Source organism: Takifugu flavidus, chromosome 1 (genome assembly GCF_003711565.1).
Source record: "Takifugu flavidus isolate HTHZ2018 chromosome 1, ASM371156v2, whole genome shotgun sequence".
NCBI lineage: Eukaryota > Metazoa > Chordata > Actinopteri > Tetraodontiformes > Tetraodontidae > Takifugu > Takifugu flavidus.
This window is the reverse complement of record NC_079520.1, coordinates 15,896,144-15,903,084: the sequence shown is the minus strand read 5'-3', so window position 1 is coordinate 15,903,084 and position 6,941 is coordinate 15,896,144. Positions and strand designations below refer to the sequence as shown.

Below are 6,941 nucleotides of genomic sequence, written 5' to 3'. Positions count from 1 at the left end.
TTACGCACTCTGATGTCAGTTCAGTAGAGGCCCATTTCACACATGCAGCAGTGTTCTTTGTAGAATATAGATGTTTCCTTTGCAGACATTTTCAGCCCAGGACAAAGCGTAAGTGAGGAAAATGCATAGAAATGTAAAGGAATTGGCTTCCGATTGGCTCCGTTTCAGCAAAAGTAGAAGCCGCTGCTTTATCAATCTTCCCTAACACAGCATATCAAAGGAAGATAGAAAGAATGCAGCAATGTTTTACAATGACAATGTTTTACTTTGATGCATTTCCTTAACATTCAGCTAACACTCGGACCCCAAAGGGAAGGGCTTATGTTTATTTTTCCTTTGGCTGATTTCACAAGGACTCCAGTCATGTTTGTCACTCACACTTTCTCATTTGTCATGGTTAGAAATACAAATAATTTATTAAAATACACACAATGTTGTTGCCAAAAGACCAGATACAGGCTGCTTTATGGCTACAGTTGCTACTGGTGAAAGGAATTCTTCCAGAAAATGGGTCATGTAATGTTGTTGCTTCACCCTCCTATCATTTAGTTCCATTTTGATGGATATTAAATGCTCCCATTTGGAAGTTTGGTCTGATTCTTACTCTACTGGAATCCCTGAAATATGTTACTATTTCATATAAAAGTACTGAACTGCACTGCCGACATTATGCAAAATGAATCTGTTATAGGCTGCCAAGTTGCTTCACCCAGCAGGAAACAGTCATCAGGAATTATTGCCATCATAACTCTTGATGCAGGTGCTTTTAATATTTTGTGCGATCACTTCAAGCCACATCCAGGACTCTGCTTGAATTCCAATCATCCACTGCTGCCTATTGTGATGTACCCCCCCAAACAGATCAGTATATGCTTCTACATCCAACTGGCAGACTCCTGATTTTACTACTTTTTCCTGACACATTGTGAAAATCGAGTTTTGCTGAGGCTGTGGCGAGGATAATGATTCAAGTTGTCCGTGCAGGTATGCTGAAAATCTTTCATGGGGCTGAAACGTGCATTGTCACAGCAGGGCAACGCTCACTAGGGCTGTGAGAATGAGGCATGTTAGTGTGACACTGGGTCAGAGATCCATTTCCTCAGCTCCCAGCAGGCTTTTTAAGATAGTCTGATGGGGAACGGGTGCCGAGTAATGGGTCTCTTGTGAGGTGCCACGTGTCTCCAGCAACTGAATCAAGGCAAGTGCAAGCACCTGCTATCATGCTTCTCATAGAGCCATGCCTCAGATAACAAGCAGCTTGGCAGCTCTCTGCCTTTGACATCATAGTTAATGCCTGTTGGATCTTCCTGGCATGGATTCAGAGGAGATCGCTGGGCATACTTTGCTTTGGCTTAATTGGCTGAAAGCTGCTGTCCTGGACAGAGACTCATCACAGCTTGTTCATCTTACATCACCATCGGCAGCTTTCCAGCCATGGGCAGCATGGAGGTCTGCTACGGTGGCAATAGTTAGTGGCAGGAAAAGCTAGGTTAGCACCTGTCTCCCAACTTCGTGTAACAGGTGGAGCTCCACGGGTCTTTCAGCAATGTTTACAAATGGGCCGGCAGGAGAAAACTGGATTTGAGCCTCTTAACCTCCAGTTCATCGGTGAGATCTGCCAGCTTTAGCAGGTGGAATGAACAGACTCCTGTGAGACTGCTGAAAAGATTTTAACAGAGAGACATGGAGTAATTTCTTGTGCTTGAACACTCCAAAGATACTATGTGTATGTGTCTGCAGAAGATGTTTTAACCAGTGCCTCTGTAGGACCCGCAGGCTTGAATGAAATAGGAGGTTTATTGTATATTCCCATTACTGTTACCTTTGTATTTTTGTCTCTATTGCTAACTAATGCTAACTGACCCCATTATTAAATATCCAGACAGTGGCTGGACAAGACTTGTGTTTCCCCAATTCCACTGAACCAGGATACCTAGAAGTTCATTACATTGAACGAAATTGGCATCTTGAGACCCAACAGTCTCAAATATGTCTGTGCAAGATGGGAGGGACTGCTAACTGGGAGCACATTGCTGCTGTTGTCACCGCTGCCTTGAGATGAGAGGCAACCTTACAGATGCAAGGACCTTCAGTTATGTGTAATGAAATAAGTCAAAAGGAATTATTCTGTTTCCTGCAGAGCAAAAAGAATCCCTGCATGAGCTGATCTGACAGCAGTGACAGAGTCAGGTGACCTTTCATCAACATTAACCTTGACTACCAGACAGAAGCTTTAAAATTTTCTTTCTGTTGTAACTTCAAACCAGCTATCCTGTGTTCCAGAGGTATAAAGGGCAGGATGTAGTAGTCTGCCAAAGGACATATCTAAACTTATTTGCAGTGATTTTTATTCCCAGAAGAAGTTTCCTGTTTTGATAGATGTAAATTTCAAATCAAAGGATAAAATCAATAGGGGGGTGGGGGGTGTTCTTCCACAGCAAAGCTCAATTAACCTGCTTCTATTAGTAGATGAAGGCATTATATTCATTGTGGCATCCATAAAATTGACCTTTTTTTTGCAGAAAATATTTTAACCTTTAATGTTAACACAATGTGACTTTTTAAACAGCACGTTTTCTTGGCTCAACTTGCTGCCGTCCTTCGGGGCTTTTCTCAGATGAGTTTAAGAGTTAGCGTACAAACCAGCTGGATGGACTGCCTGTGCCAAGTTAGCAATGTGCTACGTTATAAACAATGACATTGACTGGAATACTAACAATGTCATCCTGATTAATCATGCTGATAACACATTAGCATTATTAGGCACTACCCAGGCTGCACAAACCGTTCATAATATCACCATCTAATAGGTATGTGGAGCACAGAAATGATAAAGAAGCACACGGACATCTGCTAACAAGCTAAGGTCTTGTTATACTTTTAGATCTGGACAGAATATGGAAATCAGCCAACAGATCATCAGGCCATGAACAGAAGACAAACTCAGAAACCAGCAAATAAAGTGAAGCTCCATAACTGAGAAACTTATGCCCCCAAGCTGCAAAATCAATTCATAAAAGAAGACAGAACGGCCCAAAAAAAAAACCACTTAATGTATCTTAATAAGAACTGAAGTGGAGTTCATTTATCTCAGAAAGAAAATTAACATTTATGGAATTTTATGGACCGCAACAAAATATTTCCAGTAAAAATGGAGGAGGAAGGCATGTGAATTTTGGTCTGCCTGCAGTGGTGCATCTTCAATCAGCCCTTCCCTTAAAAAACAGTAATGAATCCTACCAAAACAAGTATGTAGAAAAAGTTTAAACTTTAAAAGAAAAAAGTAATGTATTTAAGTCTTAACAGCCTTTACTGATTTTTTTAAATACAACTTGGATGTGTGCATATACAGTATATAGTGTCAGCATAATGATGTGACTTTTGACATCGCTGATGTTTCTCAAGAATACATTTTCACCCTTCAGAGCAATATGGACCCAGGATGCTTTATTGCTAGAAACCCTTTCTGCCTCAAGATGAGATTAAACAATAAAAAGACCTGACAGATGTCAATCAGACCCTTGATACTCACCCCCTGTTTTGGTCCATATTAGTACATGAGTAATGAGTGAAAATGATCTGATTATTACTGATCACGGTCCTGAGAGGTGCAGGAGTCACCGAGAGGCAGGAATCCACCCTGGGTGCACAGACATGCTGTGTCGTTGGTGGTTATATTCCAGCTTCTGCAAGCATACATTTAATCAGCACTTTGGCAGATCAAAACGAATGCAAAATCTACGTAGAGTGACAGTTAAATAAAGATGAGATCTGATTATAGAAATAAAAATAAATCTATTTATCTCTTTTTAAACCCTTTGTTAAGAAAGTAACAGGATCAAATCAAGCATGAAACCATCCAGTCCTGAGCGCCGCTAAATTATATGCAGAGACAGATGGAAAACATCCCTTTAAGATGATTCAAATGAGGTTTGGCACCGAAAGAGAAAACTCACACGGCGACGGAAGGAAGATTCATCCCATCGCTGCTCCACCTGCACGACAACCAAATATCATTTGACACCAAGCGAGCTTCCAAAAATACCTGCAACAGAAAAAAGAAGAGGTAATTACTGGCTGTTATTTCTACACTCCTTTCTGCATCCAGCTGCATGCCCTGGAGTCTTCTGAGTCTTCTCTGGGCCTCCCTTGTAGATCTGCCCACACTTGGTGGGGCGAGTGTGAGTTTATGTGGGGCTGACCAACTTAGCTCTTTCAGACTGTTTTGTGTTTGCAAACGGTGTTTTTTCTTTAGCTGTTTCCACCCCTCCCTCCATCTGCCCCTCACTCCCCTCTCAGTATTACACTGCCTCCTCTGTCTGTCTTCCTAATCCTCTCAAGCGCTGGCTCTCCTAAACCATATTAACACAGGGATCATCTTTGTCCCATTGAATTAAAATGGAACCTAAAAGATCTGAGTAGCTGCTGTCAAGTGAAAACCTTGAATCTGCAGTGGAATTTAGATCAGCTGCATGTTTTCCCCCCTCATTCTTTTTTAAAAGATTACATCTTTTCTAGGGGTATTAGTGCCCATTGGTTCATGGCCTTCATATGACACGGCACGGTGGGTAAGGTTCAAATCCCATTAAAATTCTCCACAAAAACTGATTTGGACTGAGGTGCTGTGAGGTAAAGCTCAGAGAGCGCTCAATCCTTTTGGTTCTACTCTTATTAAATGAAACAGTGACGGATGTGGGAACTCAGTAAGGAATCCGTGAAAGATAGAGAAAATCCAGTTTCTGATGAAAGATTTGTATTTTTTAAGAAAGTGTATTTTCCATATAAAACTGAAAACTACTGTTTTTACGATGAGTGCATTAAACAACTGTTTGCAATCATTTGTTGCTCTGTCTCAGTGATGAATTATCATTAAGTCAGACAGAAAATGGCAGTAACTGCTTTGGCTATGCAGTTTTGTCATTTTATGCTACAGTTTTACCATGAAACAGTTAAACAAAATACGCGACTTCTCAACAAATGTAGTTGAATCCTGTGTTAAGCCTTTCTTCTGCAGAGTAGGTGAGGCACTGTCTTCAACCCAGAGCACCAGCTGTGCAAGGAGCACTCTACTCTTTTACCTGGCTCAGATAGTGTGGCGGCTAAATATGTAGATTTAGGGGGAGGTCTGAACGTGGGAGCAGAAGAAAGGAAAAACTTGATCATTTGTGAAGTATAGACGTATTGAAATGAAAATCAGTCTAGTGAAAGGCCTGCACCCACAGCACAGCCAATATGCCTTCACACCTTTTTTCCCTCCATTTTAAAGGTGATTAAAATGTAACCTGAACTTAATAAAGTCAGCAAAGCCTCTTCTGATTGTCTGTCTTATTCTCTGTAGTTCAGCCATCAGGGTTCAGCTCTGTTAGAGGACCCCACAGCGTCAGTATTCCAGCTCTCAGCTAAGGTGGTACTGTCTGCTCAACTGGGGCAAGCAATTTAGGAGTGCATTAAATCTTTAAAATGGACACTCAAAATGGTGTGGACTATGTTTTAGGGCTGTAACTTTTATGCTAAAAATTCAGAGCAGATGATTTCTGGACATTTTCTCTTGTTTGACTTTAAATGTTGCAAAAGAAAATGACATTAAAAAAGTAGTAGTTTAAAATGGACTCTCTTAACAATCTACACACTACCAAAGTTGATTGCAAATTATATGAAAATGTCTCACAGCTGACAATATCAGAGCAAAAGCCAAACCATGAGGTCAGAAATACTGGAGTCAGAGGAGAAGACTGCAAAAACATTTCTGCTAATGTGAAGGTTCTCAAGAGCACTGTTACCTCCATCATTCTCAAATGGAAGACATTCCCAACAACCAGAACTCTTCAACCAGAACAAACCAGCTAACAATAGTCACTCTGGCTGAACTCCAGAGATGCTCTAAGGAGATGAGAGAAGGTCATCACTGCAGCACTCCACCAAGCTGCGCTCCATGATCAATCAATCAATGAATCAATCTTTATTTATAACAGCATCTGTTACAATAAAAATGGTCTCTAGATGTTTTACAGAAACCCAAGACCTGGCCCCCAACAATCAAGAGTGGAAGGTAAAAACCTTGAGCAGGACCAAGCTCATATGGGGGGGGGGTGGGGGTTCTGCTGATAGCTAGTTGGGAAGAGAAGGAGGAGAATGGGGGAAGAGAGGTAGAAGAGAAACTAGGCATAGATCATGCTAGTACATTAACTGTCAGTATAAGAGTTGAGTGGGTCAGTAGAGTCTGAGGTCAGCAGGTCAGCGCATTGCTATGAAGTCGGTGATACCAGTGTAGATGGATACAGAGACCTGTGCAGGAGGGGGAACAAGCACAAAAACTACACAAGAAATGATGGAAGCTGATGAGCCTGATAAAAAAGCTTGAACTTTCCGTCTTTATTTACAAGCATCATGTCTTAAAAAAAAACAGCTCTGTCTGACCGGTACAGAAGCACAGAGGCCAGCGTCATACTGACCATTTCGCCATTTTGTATACTTTATATGCACTGAATGATTGGGCTACAGCAGCTGATATCCATTCAGTTTGTATTAAATACAGACATCTACCACACTGATGAAAATGCAGGTAATGTATCCTAAATATTGAACTGCAAGGATGGATTCATTGAGGGGAGATGGTGGTGTCACAGGGACCAGACGACTGTTGTGGTTCAGCTGTTGTGGAAAAGCCCAGTGACCTAAGGTATACTATTTTTAGACCCCCCCCTCGGGTGGAGAGCCTCACTTGTTGACCCACGTGGCAGGTAAGAGCAGAGGTATGGTGGAGGTCGGTGGTGACAGCATTACTTTCCACAGCACATTAGAGGGCTGAGTGAGCATGGAGCCATGTCCTGTGGAAGGAGCTGAGAAAGGCCTGGGCAGATGGGCAAGAAACCTCTTTCTCTTGGGCTGGGAATGGTGGTGGTTTATGGCCATAAGCACATTTAAATGGAGAGAGACTAGCA

General features: G+C 41.8%; 1 long non-coding RNA gene across 2 annotated transcripts; it reads right to left on the bottom strand.

Annotated features, from left to right (window-relative positions):
• Positions 1–242: 242 nt before the first annotated feature.
• LOC130535600 (uncharacterized) lies at positions 243–4,286 on the bottom strand. Of its 2 annotated transcripts, XR_008953180.1 has the most exons (3): positions 4,075–4,275; positions 3,957–3,995; positions 243–3,686 (listed from the first exon to the last, which is right to left on the bottom strand). It is a non-coding gene; the product is annotated as an uncharacterized LOC130535600 (long non-coding RNA). The 2 variants fall into 2 exon arrangements; XR_008953179.1 differs by having other exon boundaries at positions 3,957–4,286.
• Positions 4,287–6,941: the final 2,655 nt, after the last annotated feature.